Genomic DNA, 15,526 nt, shown 5'->3' with positions numbered 1-15,526 from the left:
CACCCCCTGTCTCCTGGCACGTCTCATGACCCACTGTTTCGGAGACAGACACAGATGACCTGTGTGTTTTGTGGCCAGTCGTTGGAACTGAACTTGCTTAGAAAACAAAAGCCTGTCCAGCTGCCCCACTGCCAGGCCAAACAGCCTCGACATACTCCAACCTTCTTCTCTCTACCCTCTTGATTTTATTCTTCACGATATCCGTGTCAGTTTCCAAATGAAAAACAGCATGGGTGGGTGCTTTGTAAACCGTTTAGTGCCCTAGCCTGCTAATCATCATTGTTGCTAGAGCAGCAGAATTGGTCAGTTTGCAGACTTCCTTGCTTGTGTGAAAATCCTAAGACAGGCATTCAAAACTCATGTTGTTTTGAAACTGACCACTAGGTGGTGCTGTTTGACAGTGCATCTTTAACGTTTTTCAAGCATCCTGACCCAGGTATATTTTTTTCCCTCCACAGAAACTGAGATTTTTTTTTAATTGATTTTGAGAATTACCCATTGTGTTTCACATTGATTCATCATCAGGTACAGGAAGTTAATTGTTCTTCCCTTTGTTTCCCCTTTTCCCTCCTTGGATGACAATGACCGTGTTTCAATGAGCCTGTATTTCACCCATTCAAAAGTATTCATTGAACACTGAGTGCATTCCTGGCATTGAACTAGGGGTGAGCACGGGTGCTGTGCAGGAGTAAGTGCAGAAGTGAACAAACAGAATAGGTTTTGACAGAGATGGACTTATTCTTGGACAGGACATTCCTCTGTGGGGAAATTAACTAAACACAGCGGGATGGTGCCTTAGTTAGGGTTTCCACTGCTGTAAAGAGACACCAATGCCAAGGCCCCTCTTAGAAAGGAAAACAGTTCATTAAAGCTGGCTTGCAGACTCAGAGGTTCAGTTCATTATCATCATGGTGAGAACCATGGCGGCATCCAGGCAGACATGGTGCTGGAGGAGCCAAGAGCTCTACATTTTAATCCAAAGGCAGTCAGGAGGAGACTTCGTGTGGAGCCCGAACATAGGAGACCTCAAAGTCATCCTACGCAGTGTAACACACTTCCATCAGCAAGGCCACCCCTATTCCAACAAGGCCACACTTCCTAGTAGTGCCTCTTCTCATGGACCAAGCATACTCACAGCGCCACAAGTGGTTGGTTTTAATTGCCAACTTGACACAATTTACAACCACCTGGGAAGAGAGAACCAAAGTCGAATCGTCTCCATCAGGTTAGACTGAGGACTTGTCTATGTGAGATTGTCTTGTTAATTGGTGTGGAATGACATAGTCCACTGTCGATGGCCCTGTTCCTTAGGTAGGGGATCCCAGGGTTTGAAAGAGGTGATCACAAGAGGCATGCATTTGTGTATTCACTTTCTTTCTGCTTTTGACTGTGGATGTGAGCTGCTGCTTCAAGTTCCTGCCTTGACTTCTACTAGATGAACCCTACTGAAGTGGAAATTTCTGGTTTCCTTAGAGACTCAGTTGTGACCCATGATTTTTTTTTTTTTTGAAACTGTCTTATGAGAGGATGTTTTGCTGAAGCAGACAGATGAGAGGATGCTGAGGCAGGCGCTTGAGAGGGCGTGTGATGTTTAGGAAGAGTGTAAAGATAACCCCACAGACAGCAAGAGGAGGCTCTGGCATTGGTTTGCTTTGCAATGATTTGCTGGTCTTCTCTGAACTTGCTCGTGGTGAGTTTGTAGAGAGAGCATTGCTAGAGAGTTTCTCCTGGTACTCCAGCCGCTTCTTGCTACTTCTGCTGCTCGTGCTGATTCCAGGAGCCTCACGGTTTCTTCTGGATGGAGTCGCCGCTACTGTTTCATGTTTGGTGTTTGCCGATCGGACTGGATGACTACTACTGATTCGCGTTTGGAATCGTCCCAAACTACTTCTGAACAGGTCCACACCACCCTTGTCCTAATCACCTTCCTTCCCTACCTTTGGTAGATGGGCTAGAAGGGAGGTTGAAGCATTTAAGAACCCTTATTAAAGTAGGCTTTGAAAAGTCTAAGCCTGCATTCTACCTTGGACTTATAAGCCAAGTAAACCTTTTGCTTTTTGTTAGGGTTGTTCATCCAAGCAGCCAACATGAAACCAGAACACAGATTTACTTATCCTCCTCTATCCTGGGCAGTCACCCCCAGTCAGCCAGATAGCCCAAGTTTGAGTGGGAAGGAATAGGGAAAGCCATTCCCGATTTAAGCACGAAATTCCCCAGGGAGGGACTAGTGGACTCTTTCTGAGAACGGGATGGGAAGAGGGGAGAACTGGGACAGCAGTTGTAGCAGGTACTTTCTGGAGCACCCAGGGGCTGCTTTGGATTTGGGATCATGGCGGCTAAAGACTCACACTGCCAAGTCTGACAACTCAAATCTGAGCAGGCCTTGGCTCCTCACCTCAAGTCCCTCGAGACACTGCCTACTCATTCATGGTGCCTGAGCTCCTCTGAAGAAATAGGTGTGAGGGGTAGACTTGCATGTTTTCATCTGCTTCTGGGGTCCTGTCTGGGGTGCTCCCTGGCTATTTGCTGAGCCCACAAATATGCTGTCGGTGTTTGGGTCTCTCCACTCTCTGCAGGAGGAATGTCTGCATGCTTAGAAGTGCCAACTAACTCAGATTCCTCCCGGCAAAACATGGAAGTATTTCTCTTTCTCTCCCTCTTCCCACCCACTCAGGAATTCTGAGTTTCAAAGCAACTTTAATAATGGCTGAGAGAGGACACGATTATGGACGTCACGAGGCTTTAAAATGCTTTTATGACGCCATATTCCATATACTCTTACGTATAAATACTAAAAATGTCTCCATATGAGAGCCAAATTGTACTTAAACTGTCCTTGCCAAATTAATGAACAATCATAATCCAAAGGTAATTATAATTCTCAGTAATTATAATGACAAGTCTCCGTGTCTCGAGATTTGTTCTACATGAGAATAATTGTAAGTCAATTATACCTCAACTGCCTGACTTGTTTTGTAATGATACTCTCGAATGGTAACACCATAGGCATTTACAAAAAAACGCTACCTGATTTTTATCATGATCACGTTAAAAACTGGTGTGGTGGCACACACCTTTAATCCCAGTACTGAGGCGCAGAGGCTAACGGATCTCCGGGAGTTTGATATTAGCTTAGTTTTCATAGTAAAGTTCGGGCCAGCCAGGGCTACATAGTAAGACTCTGACTCAAGAAAAACAACAACAACAAAACCCCCAAATGATGTGGCCATACAGGATCACAGATAAAATACCGATTATTTATGAGAGTCATGAGATGTTTCTAAACACACAAGCATTCAAATGACAGTTTATGTAATGGTAAAAGACGGAGCTGGAGGTGAAAAATGAATTGTAGGTTGGTGTGTTTCTTCCTTTAGTTTACAATCATCGAAGCCTGGATCTATGACTTCAGAGGCTGCAAGTGGCCGAAGGGGAACAGATATTTCAGGCTGGTGTTGTACTTAGTCCCAGTTGTTAACCTGACACACTTAGGAAAGAAGGAACCTCAAAGAAATGCCCCCACTGGGCTTGGCACGTGGGCAAGATTATGGGGACCTTTTTCTGACTGCTTCTTTATGTAGGAGGCCCAAGCCCACATGACTAGGAAGGCGGGCCTGGGCTACGAGAGGAGCGCAGCTGAACTTTAACCTGGAAGCAGTGCTCCTCCATGGTCGTCTGTGCTTCAGTTCCTGCCTCAACTTTCCTGCCTTGGTGTACCTTGTTGAGTGACTTGTAACATAAGCAAAATAAACCGTTTCGTCTCAGAGTTGGTTTTGGTCAGTGTTTTCTCATAATGATAGAAAATGGACCAAATGAAAGCCTTGGATAGCGTGGATTTCCAAAGAATAGTCCCATAAATCTTGCTCGCCAACGAACTGAGCTGGACTGAACCACGCTTTTGAAAGGCTGCGTAACACAGAATGTGTCTCGTCACTGACTGATTGAATTTGCCCATGCAGTTAAAGTTTCCTAAAATAAGGGTTATTAAACCAAATCGTAGAGCCATGCATGCACCAGTATGCGGAGGCATGTGGAACCAGCACTGTGGCCCTGTGGCACAGTTGCGTGCACAGTCCCGTACTTGGATGTAGCATACTTCCGTTTTGCCAGAGGAAGGGTTAAGAATCCTGGTCCATGGGGCTGGGGATTTAGCTCAGTGGTAGAGCGCTTACCTAGGAAGCGCAAGGCCCTGGGTTCGGTCCCCAGCTCCGGAAAAAAAAAAAAAAAAAAGAATCCTGGTCCATGAATGGGACTCAGAAAACAAACAACGAACGGTGGGTGAACAGCAAAAACCCAAGGTGTTTCCCGCATGGCTGAAAAGGTGGCTGGAGGGCTGGGCAGGAACGATGGTTCTGCAGCATTAAACCAGGAAATGGCTGTCCAGGGGCAGAGCCGGCCATCCATCTCTGGAAGATGGGGCGTAGTGACTGTAAATACGCTGAGCTCAATTTGCTGGAATCGATTTTTTTCCCCCTCTGAGGCAGGCTCACACAATTCATCTAGGTTTAGACTCTCCACCCAAGGCCTTTGAAGGTGAAACTGCTTGGTATGGGCCGAAGAGGGCTAATACTTCAACAGACACACAGGAGCTTGAGAGGAAAAGCAAGAGGAGGAGCGGAAGGGGAGAGAGTGGGGAGGAGGGGAGGAGACTAAACCCATGCTCAAGACAGGATGAGCGTTCACCATTAAGGTAGACTGACCTTATTGGGGCAGTGAGGGAATGAAGAAAGGACAAACAGACACTCAGACAGTACAGACAAACTAGAACTGGCTGGTCAAGACTCTGAGATAGAGAAACCGAGTACTGGAAGAGCAACATGTTAATTATAGTTGAACAGACAGGCAGGGTTATTGCATACAGATAAACAGGAGGCAGAGTTATTATATCTGGCTGAATATGGAGGCAGGTTCAGCTAATCTCTTAGGAGCAGTCTCTGTAGGGAAGTCTGAAGACTGAACACCCAGAGGGGTAAACTACTGTGGATGTTTCTGGCACATACTCTGACCCAAGGAAACCTTTGTCTGCCCTCTGATCTTCCTGGGGGAAGACTTTGCCATTCTGGTGCAGCTGAGGCCCTGGAGTGCCTGAACACCGCTGTGCTCATGTCAAAACCGTACACACTTTCTGCATGAGATAATTTTTCAGGTTTATTTACCATTGGTCAGAGGGCATTGTGCTCCAAAGTAAGGCTCTTTTTGAAAAAAAAGTCATTCAATGTTTAAAGGATCCCGGGACACTTGTCACACTGGCTCAGCTTCAAAGATACGGAGAGGCTAGGAAAGGAGGGGAGGACAAGGGAGGGGAGGACAGAGAGAGGGGAGGACAAGGGAGAGGAGGACAAAGACAGGGACAGTGCAGCTCCAAGATGGTAGAATGGCAAAAAGGCCCGAGTGTGCCGGCTGGCAAACCAAGATCCTCATGCTCAGTGCCTCAGTCCACTGTCACAGTTTCCTGTTAGCATTTCTTAAAACTTTATTTTTAATCTCTCTCTCTCTCTCTCTCTCTCTCTCTCTCTCTCTGTGTGTGTGTGTGTGTGTGTGTGTGTGCACGCCCATGCACATTGACTATGAACTTATAAGTGCAGATGCCCAGAGAGGTTGATGTTATAGGCGGGCTGCCTGAAGTGGGTGTTGGAAGCAGAAATGGGGCCCTCTGGAAGAGCAGTACCCCCCCCCCCCCCATAAGCACTCAGCCATGTCTCCAGCCCTCCTCAAGTCATATCTTTAACGCTTTTTGTTTTCATAGAAGATTTTCCACAGGGATAAAAATGAACCTTGAAAAAAATCGGTGCTAAAGAGATTTGCAGCTAATACTGTGGTTATTACTTAACTGTCACCAGGGTTAGGAAGAGAGAGTGCTGTGAGAAGCCTGATGATTATGTTTCTTAAGTTTGCCCGAGGACCAGGCCTCCTGCAGAACTCCCATCCCATAGCACCCACAGTAACTCCATGTCAAAAGTTCAGTGATCACGTTTTAAAGATAAAGTTGTCCTCAATAACTGGATGGACCCAAGTGTACTTATGTGTGTCCTGGGATGGGGCACTGGAAATTATGATGACCTCCAAGTCAAGGCATTGCTTCCCACTGAACTTACAGAGTTGTCCCCTGAGCTCCACATATCCTGTGGCATGTATAAACCTGCACTGACACTCATGTGTATCCATGCATACATGTGCACATTTATCATATACATACATACATATACATATGCATATATCATATACACATATACACATACATGCACACATGTACACCACACACAGCTATATTTATATACAACCGCACACAGAGATAAACGGACAAATAAAATAGGGCAGTCATGTTTAAATGAGATACACAAGTTACATGAGCTGGCTGTGGTAACTCACATTTGTAATCCCAGCACTGGGCCGGTGTGGGACTGTTGTGATCTCAAGCCTCCATGACACCCTGTCTCAAAAAAAAAAAAAAAATCATCTGTTTTTGGGCATTAAGCAAAGAGAACAGGGAGATGGAGAGACGGCTTGGTGGTTAAAGTCATTTGTCTTCTCTTCCAGAGGAACTGAGTTCAGTTTCTGGCACCAACATGGTGGCTCACAATTGCATGTGACTCCAATCCCACGGGACCCCATGCCCTCTGTTTTTGGGCCCTTCACACACACACACACACACACACACACACACACACACACACACACACACACGGTGCCCAGAGACACATTCAGGTAAACACTCATACATGTAAAATAAATAAAATATTAAAAAACAGATTTTTAAAAGCAGGGATGTCCTTTCTCTTCAGTCCATGAACAAGCAACATGTTAACCCAATATGTTAAATGTTTCAAGTCGATTTAGCTAAGCAGTTCAAAAACATCTCCATTTCACATCAAGACTGATTTTAGTATTTGGGAAATTTGGTAACTGAATAACATTATTTCCATTGTTCCCTTCTACAGAATGTGTTACAGCAGTGTGTAAAGCATTCAAGAGAGAGAGAGGGAGAGAAAAGCTCAGTGAAAGGGTTGTTGTTTCAAGCTGTGGAGGAGTTCCACGGTGTTGAGTGGGGTTGTGATTGACTTCGAAGCTTTATTTCTTCAGGATGTGTTCTCCCTGGTGAACGCTAACGCTGGAGTAGGAAGTGCTAGGCATTCTGAGTTCTAAGAGTGGCTCCCTAGCTCTTGCTTTGAGACAGGGTTTCACTAAGCAGTGTTGGCTGGTCTGGAACTCACGTTAAACCACAATGGCCTCAAACTCACAGAGATCTGCCTACCTGTGCCTGCCGAGTGCTAGGGAGAGAGGCATGCGCCAGCACACCTGGCCAGCGCCACTCTCTTTGACTGTCAGTTGCCTGTAGTACTTTTTAACGCCAACGCCACCAGCAACTCGTGGCATCTGTTTTTCCTCACTTAAAATTGGTCATTCTTCCTCTGTTAGACTTTTGCTTTAACAGGGAATTGGTTACATCTGCACTTTTTCCAGATCACCTTGCTTGGATTTTGACCCCTTTAGATAATAGGTGTATAGAGATATTTCTTTCTTTTTTTTTTCTTTTTCTTTTTTTCGGAGCTGGGGATCGAACCCAGGGCCTTGCGCTTGCTAGGCAAGCGCTCTACCACAGAGCTAAATCCCCAACCCCCGAGATATTTCTTTTGTAAACTTTTATACCATGCATTAAGCTAAGAAATATTTTTCTTATACATACATACATACATACATACATACATACATACATGCTACATACATACACATGTACATGCATACCACTATGCCAGATATTTTTAAGTGAGTTCCTGGGGTCAAACGCAGGTCCCCATGCGTACAGGGCAAGCATTTTCCTGACTGAGCCATCTTTGTAATTTTTTTTGCAGGAATATAGTCTAGCAGTTAACTGTGTTCTGGTATTCCCGTGGTGCGCACATGTTCCTAGGTGATACTCTTTCATGTTTTTCTCACCAGAGGAACATAAGCTGCCTAGAGTCTAGCTCTAATCTGTGCTAGAAAATGGCTCATAGCAGGATGGAGAGATGGCTCAGCTGTTAACGGCTAGGCTCACAACCACAGGTGTAAGAAAATGGTCCATATTTTGCAGAGTTTGGGTGGCTGGTGGGTGAAACTTGAATGATTCTATTAAGCCATTTTAACCCACACTCCGTCTTCTTGTTTCAAAATGTCTAGGAAATAATGGTATCTAGGCAAGGCCTTGCTATTCGAATGGAGTCCCTTTGTGTGCTCTCTTCATCCAGCTCAGACCCTCTCTGGATTCCAGATGAGACAGCGGGGTGGGCTGGTTGTTGACTTTAATTCCTGACATTTTGGCACCCCTACAAGGCAAGCCATGGCCATTTTCTCAGACTGGGAAAGCTGAGGTTGGACAGCAGGCATGCAGGAGTATGCCTCGATTTCCCACGCCCTTGAGTTGATAGGGATGTTTGTTCACTATCCACTGAACAAACGTTTACAGAGAGCCAAGTATGCTAGGTCACGGGAACAAAGGGAAGGTGAAGTTAGCAGAAGTGGGACCAGAGCCTCCCCTCTGGGGAGGGGCTGCACGGCTGTAGAAGATACACTGAGAAGCCTAAGGCTGGTTTTGGAAGCAGGATAGAAGCTGGGACCTCGTCCTCATGACTTTTTCTAAAATGAAAGACCTGAGGTAATGCTGTTAGGAAAAGAGCTTAGGCCCAGCTCTGCCTTCAGCCTCCCATCTCCTCTGTACTTCCTGTTGGCAGAGTCTCACTGGCAATGGAGAAATGTCTGCCGGGCTCAGTGTGGAGATACGCTAACCCAAGAACCATCTTTAGCAGGGAACGGATGCTAGGTCTAATGTGGACCTGAAATGTAGTTGGCATGCTGTGTGTTAAAGAACTGGATACTAGACTTTAATTTGATTATTTCAGCCTCCTTCCACTTAAAATAAAGGAGGAGTGGGACTTAGGGAGAAGGAAGAGGAGGGGCAGGGGAAGGAGGGGGGGGATAAGTCAGAGGGAAGAGGCCAGGGAGCAGTGAGAGATCAGGAAATGTTGCCATTGGGCTCCTTGGCAAGGATTCGAGTGTGAGGCTAGCAATCGCTCCGTATTGGCTTGTAAAGGTGGGTCCGTGCTCCATTTTTTTCAGAGATGCCACAAACATTCCTCTTACATTCTCTAGGCTGCATTTCTCCACTATCAAAATTCCACAAGACTGTAAGGAGGGACGAAAAAGAGGCGAGGAAATAAAGAGCTCCCCCTCCCCGAGGAAGAATATGATTAGCCTGCACTGTATTTTCTTTTAACTTTCTGAAAGAAGATTGAAAAAAAAAAAAAAAGGATGTGATATCTTAACAAACCAGCATACCTCTGCAGGGGAGGTGCATCTCCTCTTAAAGTGTTCGGGGTATCCAGCCCACAGGACACAGGAGGTTGCATTGTTCTTGAGTGTGGAGGTGACCGTTTATGCCCTGATGACCTGAGTGATGTCCTGGGTATGGATAAGCCTGAGACTTTGGTTTTTTACTGGAAAAAAATGGACTCGGGTTCCTGCATGCGAGGGAAGCACTCTCTCCATAAAGTGTCATTCCTACCCCACAAATATATTCTCCTCATCCTGAGACCCAGCACTGAACATTTGTTTTCTCCCTAGATGCGAGCTTTCTAAGTTAGAACTGTGGGTCTATTTTAATTATCAGACCATGATGTGCAATTTTACCAAAAAACTGGCTTGTTTTACTAGTTTGTATGAGAATTTGAGTAGGTAAGGTTGTTTTGTTTTGTTTTGTTTTGTTTTAAACAGAAAGGATTTGATTTTTTTTTTTTTTTTTGGAGAGTGGGCAGGGAAAACAAAGTGAAGTTTGTATGCCAGTCCCTCACATGGGAATGCCCATTGTGGTATAGCAGTTCCTGGTGTGGGAGTGCCCATTGCCGATGAAGAAGGACAAATATGACTACAATTTCAAATGTCGAACTTGTCCTGGGGAACACACCCACGCAGACCTAAAGTTAATGGGGATAATGCCAAATTCCCGCCGTGTTTCTCTCCCACTCTTGGAATTTCCACTGGTTCCAGTCATCAAGAGTCCAGAAACAGAAACACCTGATTGTTTTGCAAGCCGTCTCCGTGGAAACCACACCTGTTTCGTTTGAATTCCAGAGGAGAACAGAGTTGATAAGGGCGTTATCTTATTTCTGGTTATAAATATGTTTGCTTGGAGCAGAGGGTGAGGGCTGGGGAGATGGCTTAGTACTGAAGCACTTGCCCTGAGGTATGAGGACCAGTGTTCGGATTCCCAGAGACCTTGTAAAAGCTAGGTAGGTGTGGCGGGCCGCCTGTAACCCCAGTGCTCTAGAAGTAGAGATAGTATTCTTAGAGCAAGGTGGCTAGCTCACTAGCTGAACTGGCAAGCTTCAGGATCGGAAAAGAAGTAGCCTTGTTAGGTGAAGTGGGGTGTCATTGTGGAAGACATCCATGCAACCTTTGGCCGACACACACCCATGTATGCACGTACGCATGTTCGCACATACGTACGTACGTACGTAAGTATGTACATGCGCACGTATGCATGCACGTATGCAGTACGCACGCACGCACGCACGCACGCAAGCCTGCGTGCCGCTACCTGCATCCATACATGTACAATCATTTCTGAGTGCCCACCACATATGAGAACACACGGAAAAGTGTAAATTGGTGTATAGGCTCTACAAACCATATAATTTGTCCAAAATTCTTGCGTGGAAGAAGATTAGGAGTTGTTTGATGAGCATGGAGTTTCATATTGGAAAGATGAACGAGTCCTAATAATTCATGATGGCCGAGCTGGTTGGTTTTGTCACAGCTAGACATAAACTAGAGCCATCTGAAGGAGGGAACCTCAATTGTGGAAATTCCTTTATCAGATTGACTGGTCTGTAGTCTATCCGTGGGGCAATTTCTTGATTAATGATTCATGGAGGAAGGGCCAGCCTACAGCGGGCCTGGGTGGTATGAGACCGTACCTGAGCCTGGGAAACACACCGGTAGGCAGTGTTTCTGTATGGCCTCTGCTTCAGTTTTTGCTCCCGGGGTTTCCGCCTTGAGTTTCTGCCCTGACTTCCCTCACAATGAACCCTAAATTGTAACTGAAATAAACTCTTTCCTCCCAGGGCTGCTTTTAATCGTGGTGTTTATCACAGCAGCAGAAAGCAAAGGAAGTGCTGGTGAGTATCATGGTGAACGCAATTCCTGCTACTAAGTGTCCGCTTAATACAATGGTGTTAGGCTTCAGATTTGGATTGTCTCCCAAAGATGTATTGGAAGCTAAATGTTTGGGCACCAACACGATGCTATTAGGAAGCAGAGGACCGTTTACCCTGTAGGATTAGTGGAAGGAAGTTCTGTTGACGAAGGGGATGTTGGGATTCTGGTCCTTTCTCTTCGCTGTCCAGTTGACATGGGGTGAACAGGCTTTCCCTGCCCTGCCCTTTGTCATGACACTCTGCCTTGTCACATGCCACGTGGCATGACGAGACAAGACAAATCTTTTTTTTTCCCCACAAAAGTATTTTTTGTCACTGTGATTGGAGGATGACTAACGTATATGACAAGATTATATTGCTTTTCACACACACACAAAAAAAAATCAGAGTATTGAAAGTCACGTTCTTAAATATTTCAGTTGTCTGGGCATGGTAGGTAGTTCATGTGCATAATCCCAGTGCTTAAGAAGTAGATGTGGGAGGGTCAGGAGTTGAAAGCCAGCCTTGGGTACAATAACAGGTTTGAGGTTAGCCTGGGCTACCAGAGATGGCTCGGCGGGTGAAAGCACTGGCCACACAGGTTTGACGATCTGAGTTTACTCCCTGGAATGCACGACCCATTAAAAGTAAGATGCTGTGGCATGCATCTGTATGCTGTAGCAAAACGGGGGGCACAGATAGAACTGGCCAGAGGCTCATGGGCTGGCTAGCCTGAACTAGCTGCAGTAAGAATAAGAAAAACCTGAAGGAAAGGCCATCCGAAGACTGCCCCACATAGGGACCCATTCCATATGCAGCCACCAAACCCATGCACTTTTAATAATGCCAAGAAGTGCTTGCTGACAGGACCCTGATATGGATGTCTCCTGAGAGGCTCTGCCAGAGCTTTAACTGATACAGATGAGGATGCTTGCAGCTAACCATTGGACTGAACCCAGGGACCCCAGTGGAGGAGTTAGAGAAAGGACTGAGGAGCTGAAGGGGTTTATAACCCCATAGGGGGGAAGGGGATAACATTTGAAATGTAAACACGTAAACTATCCAATTAAAAAAAAAAAGAATAAGAAACTTGTCCTCTGACCTCAACCCATGAGCTGAGTAACACATAGTCCATGATATTTCACGTCATCAAACATACTTACGCAAGCACATGTGTGTGCATACACACATAGTAAATAAAACAAAGCATTAAACCTAAACAAACTCTTAAATAAATCGAGACGTTTCTGAGGCAGACCGTGTTGGAAGGCAAGAGCACTCTCAAGTTATCGGGGGTGGGGGTGGAGGGGGGGGTCAATCTTTCACTTTACTCCGAAAAGTTTTTGGAGCACAGACTAGAAAAGCTGTAAGAGACAATCCCTTGCCATGAGTCACTCTCAGCGGAGTCAGGATTATTAATTGGAGAATGCTTACCTTAATCACCACCCAATCCACTGCTTCTAATAGACAGACCCTCCTATCAAATTGTTAGTATAGCAGGAAATAGGCTGTTGATTTTTGACATAAATTACGGCATTATTGCATGTGCAAAGGGGGAGGGTATAGCTTTCAATAAACTGCTAATGATATTGATATTGATATTGGTAGGGAAAAATAAGGCTAAGACAAATTCTGTGCATGCACCGATGCAATTGCAATGTGCAGGAATAGATCTGATAAATAATTAACCTTATTAGCTCTGTTAATTAGCTCATTTATCTATCCGAGGCAACTTTTAAGTGCTGGAAACATAAAGCTAGGAAACCTCTTCTTTTTTTTTTTCCTCTCCAGGTTTGGAGTAACCTGTTTGTTATCTGATGTTTCTCAAAAGGGCTTCTGGACAGTTCTTGTAATTCTGAAGCCTAGTAGATGCCATTATATAGATATAGCGAAACTCAACACCAAGAGGCAGGCGGGAGGAAGCAGAAGACCCTTAAAGGTTTCACAGTTGCTTCTGTGGGCATAGCACATGGTTCCGGCTTGGATGTCCCCCATGGGCTCAGGTATTTGAACACTCGGCCCTAAGTTGGTGACACTATTTTGCAAAGTTGTGGAATCTTTACGAGGTGGGGCCTACGTGGGGGCAGTGAATAGAGAGGTTGCAGGCCTTGAGGACCACAGCCAAACCTGCTTCTGGCCAGTCTCTTGTTTCCTAATCTACAGAGATTTAAATAAGCACCCTAACAGTTCCACACCTTTCCTGCCTCGATAGACCACACCATCTAAACTACCAGCCCCTACTTCTGAGTTTCTTCTTTCAGGTTTTATTTTGATGGTGAGATAAGCAATGTAGCTTTTCCCACATAGAAGCTCAATGAACTGAATTACCAGGGTTGGTGGGTTTGAACTAGCCCTTCCCACCGCCTGTTTGATCTTAGGGAAATGACTATAACTAGCTACGTGCTGGGGTTCAGCCTTCCTTCAGCTTTAGGCCTGATTATGTGACTCTGTTCACCCCTGTGTTTCTCTCATTGATTCTGTCAAGACCTGTGGTCATCGTGACAGTTACCTTAAGCGATCTGGTCCCCACATAGGGCACCCAAACTTCTCTTGTCCTGGACTAAGGAGAAACGTGGTCTTCTGAGCTCAGGTGGGTGCCATGGAATGAACAAGTCCCCTGTGTCCTGTGAGTTGCTGTCTAGTTGTATGATGGCTGGCAATAACAACGTACTGACTGGTGAAATGGGGTCATTGACTGTGGTGGGGGGCACAGAATTTCCATAGACTCTAAGGCCAGGAAGCACAGCTCCAACCTTGCAAAGGACCAGGAATCAAAAACTAGGCAGGTGAGACCTGAGGCAATCATTTCTTTGGCAATTCTTCTCTTTCTACATCAATGTCATCCACATCTCTACATCTCCCTCGTTCTTGAGGTCCCTCCTCCATCTTCGGATGTTTTACCTATGTCTCACTTAGTTCTAGATTTACACGGTACTCTCGTTTCAGCATGCAAATTGAGTCCAACCTTAGCACAGAAGAAACTTCCCTGGCCCTGCGTTGGGTTAAGTGTTAACATCTGGTCTAGTTTACCACGAAAAGGAGGAGGATGGGTCCTTTTACTCAGTGCACATCTGGTAGGGTTTTCGAAGCAGATTATTTTAGACAAGGACACAATCTGGATTCATTCCTTAAGGCTATTTGGGTACAGATAGCAAACTGCTCTCTGGATATTAAAATGAAATGTCTGGGAAATTTATACGGGTGCTTTGTCATCAAAGAAAACAGGGCACCTTGGCTGGTCATGCACACGTGGAAATTTAACACTCAGGAGGAAGAGGCAAGAAGACAGTCCTCAACTCCATAACCAGTGTGAGACCACTCTGGGACACATGAGGTAGGAAGGAAAACAAAGGAGTCAGAGGGAATCGAGGGAAGTGTGGTTCCTTGGCAGAGGCATTTGTTCATAGACTTTTCTGTTTAGGACATTGCTATGCACGGGACTCAGTTCTAATGGCTGTCTTCCCTCTATGTGTCCCCATGCCACACGCAAAGTTCCTGAGGTGAGGAGTCGTAAATATTTGATCCAAGGTGCAGCAGGAGGGTCGTGAGTTCAAGGCTAGACTGGGTTATATAGTGAAACCTTGTTTGAAAAGGAGTAGAAAGCAAGGGACTAGGGGAGCTTGATATGCCAAGAGTATATTTGAAACTAACAGTGAGTACAAAATAGTAACAGAACCAACAGCTGTCGCTGCTGTCCCTGGAGCCCCCTCTTCCCTGACTCCTTCCTTGCTTGGCATTTCTGTTGGTTGACGCAACCTCAAAGATCTGAGCCTTGGGGTTGGGGTTAGTTAGTAGCCACTCAGTGTTTTTCATCTGGGTGTGGCTGTTTGAGGGAAGATCATATTCCACCCATGGTGTCTTACAGATTCTTATTTTCCTCTCCCCCTCCCTCATGTGTCCCAGGTAAGTCTCACACTGGCTATGGAGTTGAGGATGCCTTGCAACAACTGATACTCTTGCTTCTTCCCCCGAGTATTAAATTTCCACGTGTGCATCACCAGACCCAGTTTGTATAATGCTAGAGAGCAAACTCAAGGGCACATTCGAGTTGGTAAGTACCGTAATCATTGAGCTAACGTTCCCCAGTCTCAGGTTTCTCTTTTCTTTGATAACTAGGACCGTCACTCTGGGCAACCCCAGGATTCAGATTCACTATTTTGTCTATTCCAATAGTGACTCCATTGATTCTGTTGTATGGAATTTGAAGCTAAAAGACTTGGTATAAAGTTGTCTTGGCTAGGGTTCCATTGCTGTGAAGAGACACCATGACCAAGGCAACTCTTATAAGAGACAACATTTAAGTGGGGCTGGCTTACAGTGTCAGAGAGTCAGTACATTAGCATCAAGGCAGGAGCATG

Source organism: Rattus norvegicus, chromosome 13 (genome assembly GCF_021556685.1).
Source record: "Rattus norvegicus strain SHRSP/BbbUtx chromosome 13, alternate assembly SHRSP_T2T, whole genome shotgun sequence".
Lineage (NCBI taxonomy): Eukaryota > Metazoa > Chordata > Mammalia > Rodentia > Muridae > Rattus > Rattus norvegicus.
The sequence above is the reverse complement of the archived record's forward strand: the minus strand, read 5'-3'. Positions refer to the sequence as shown.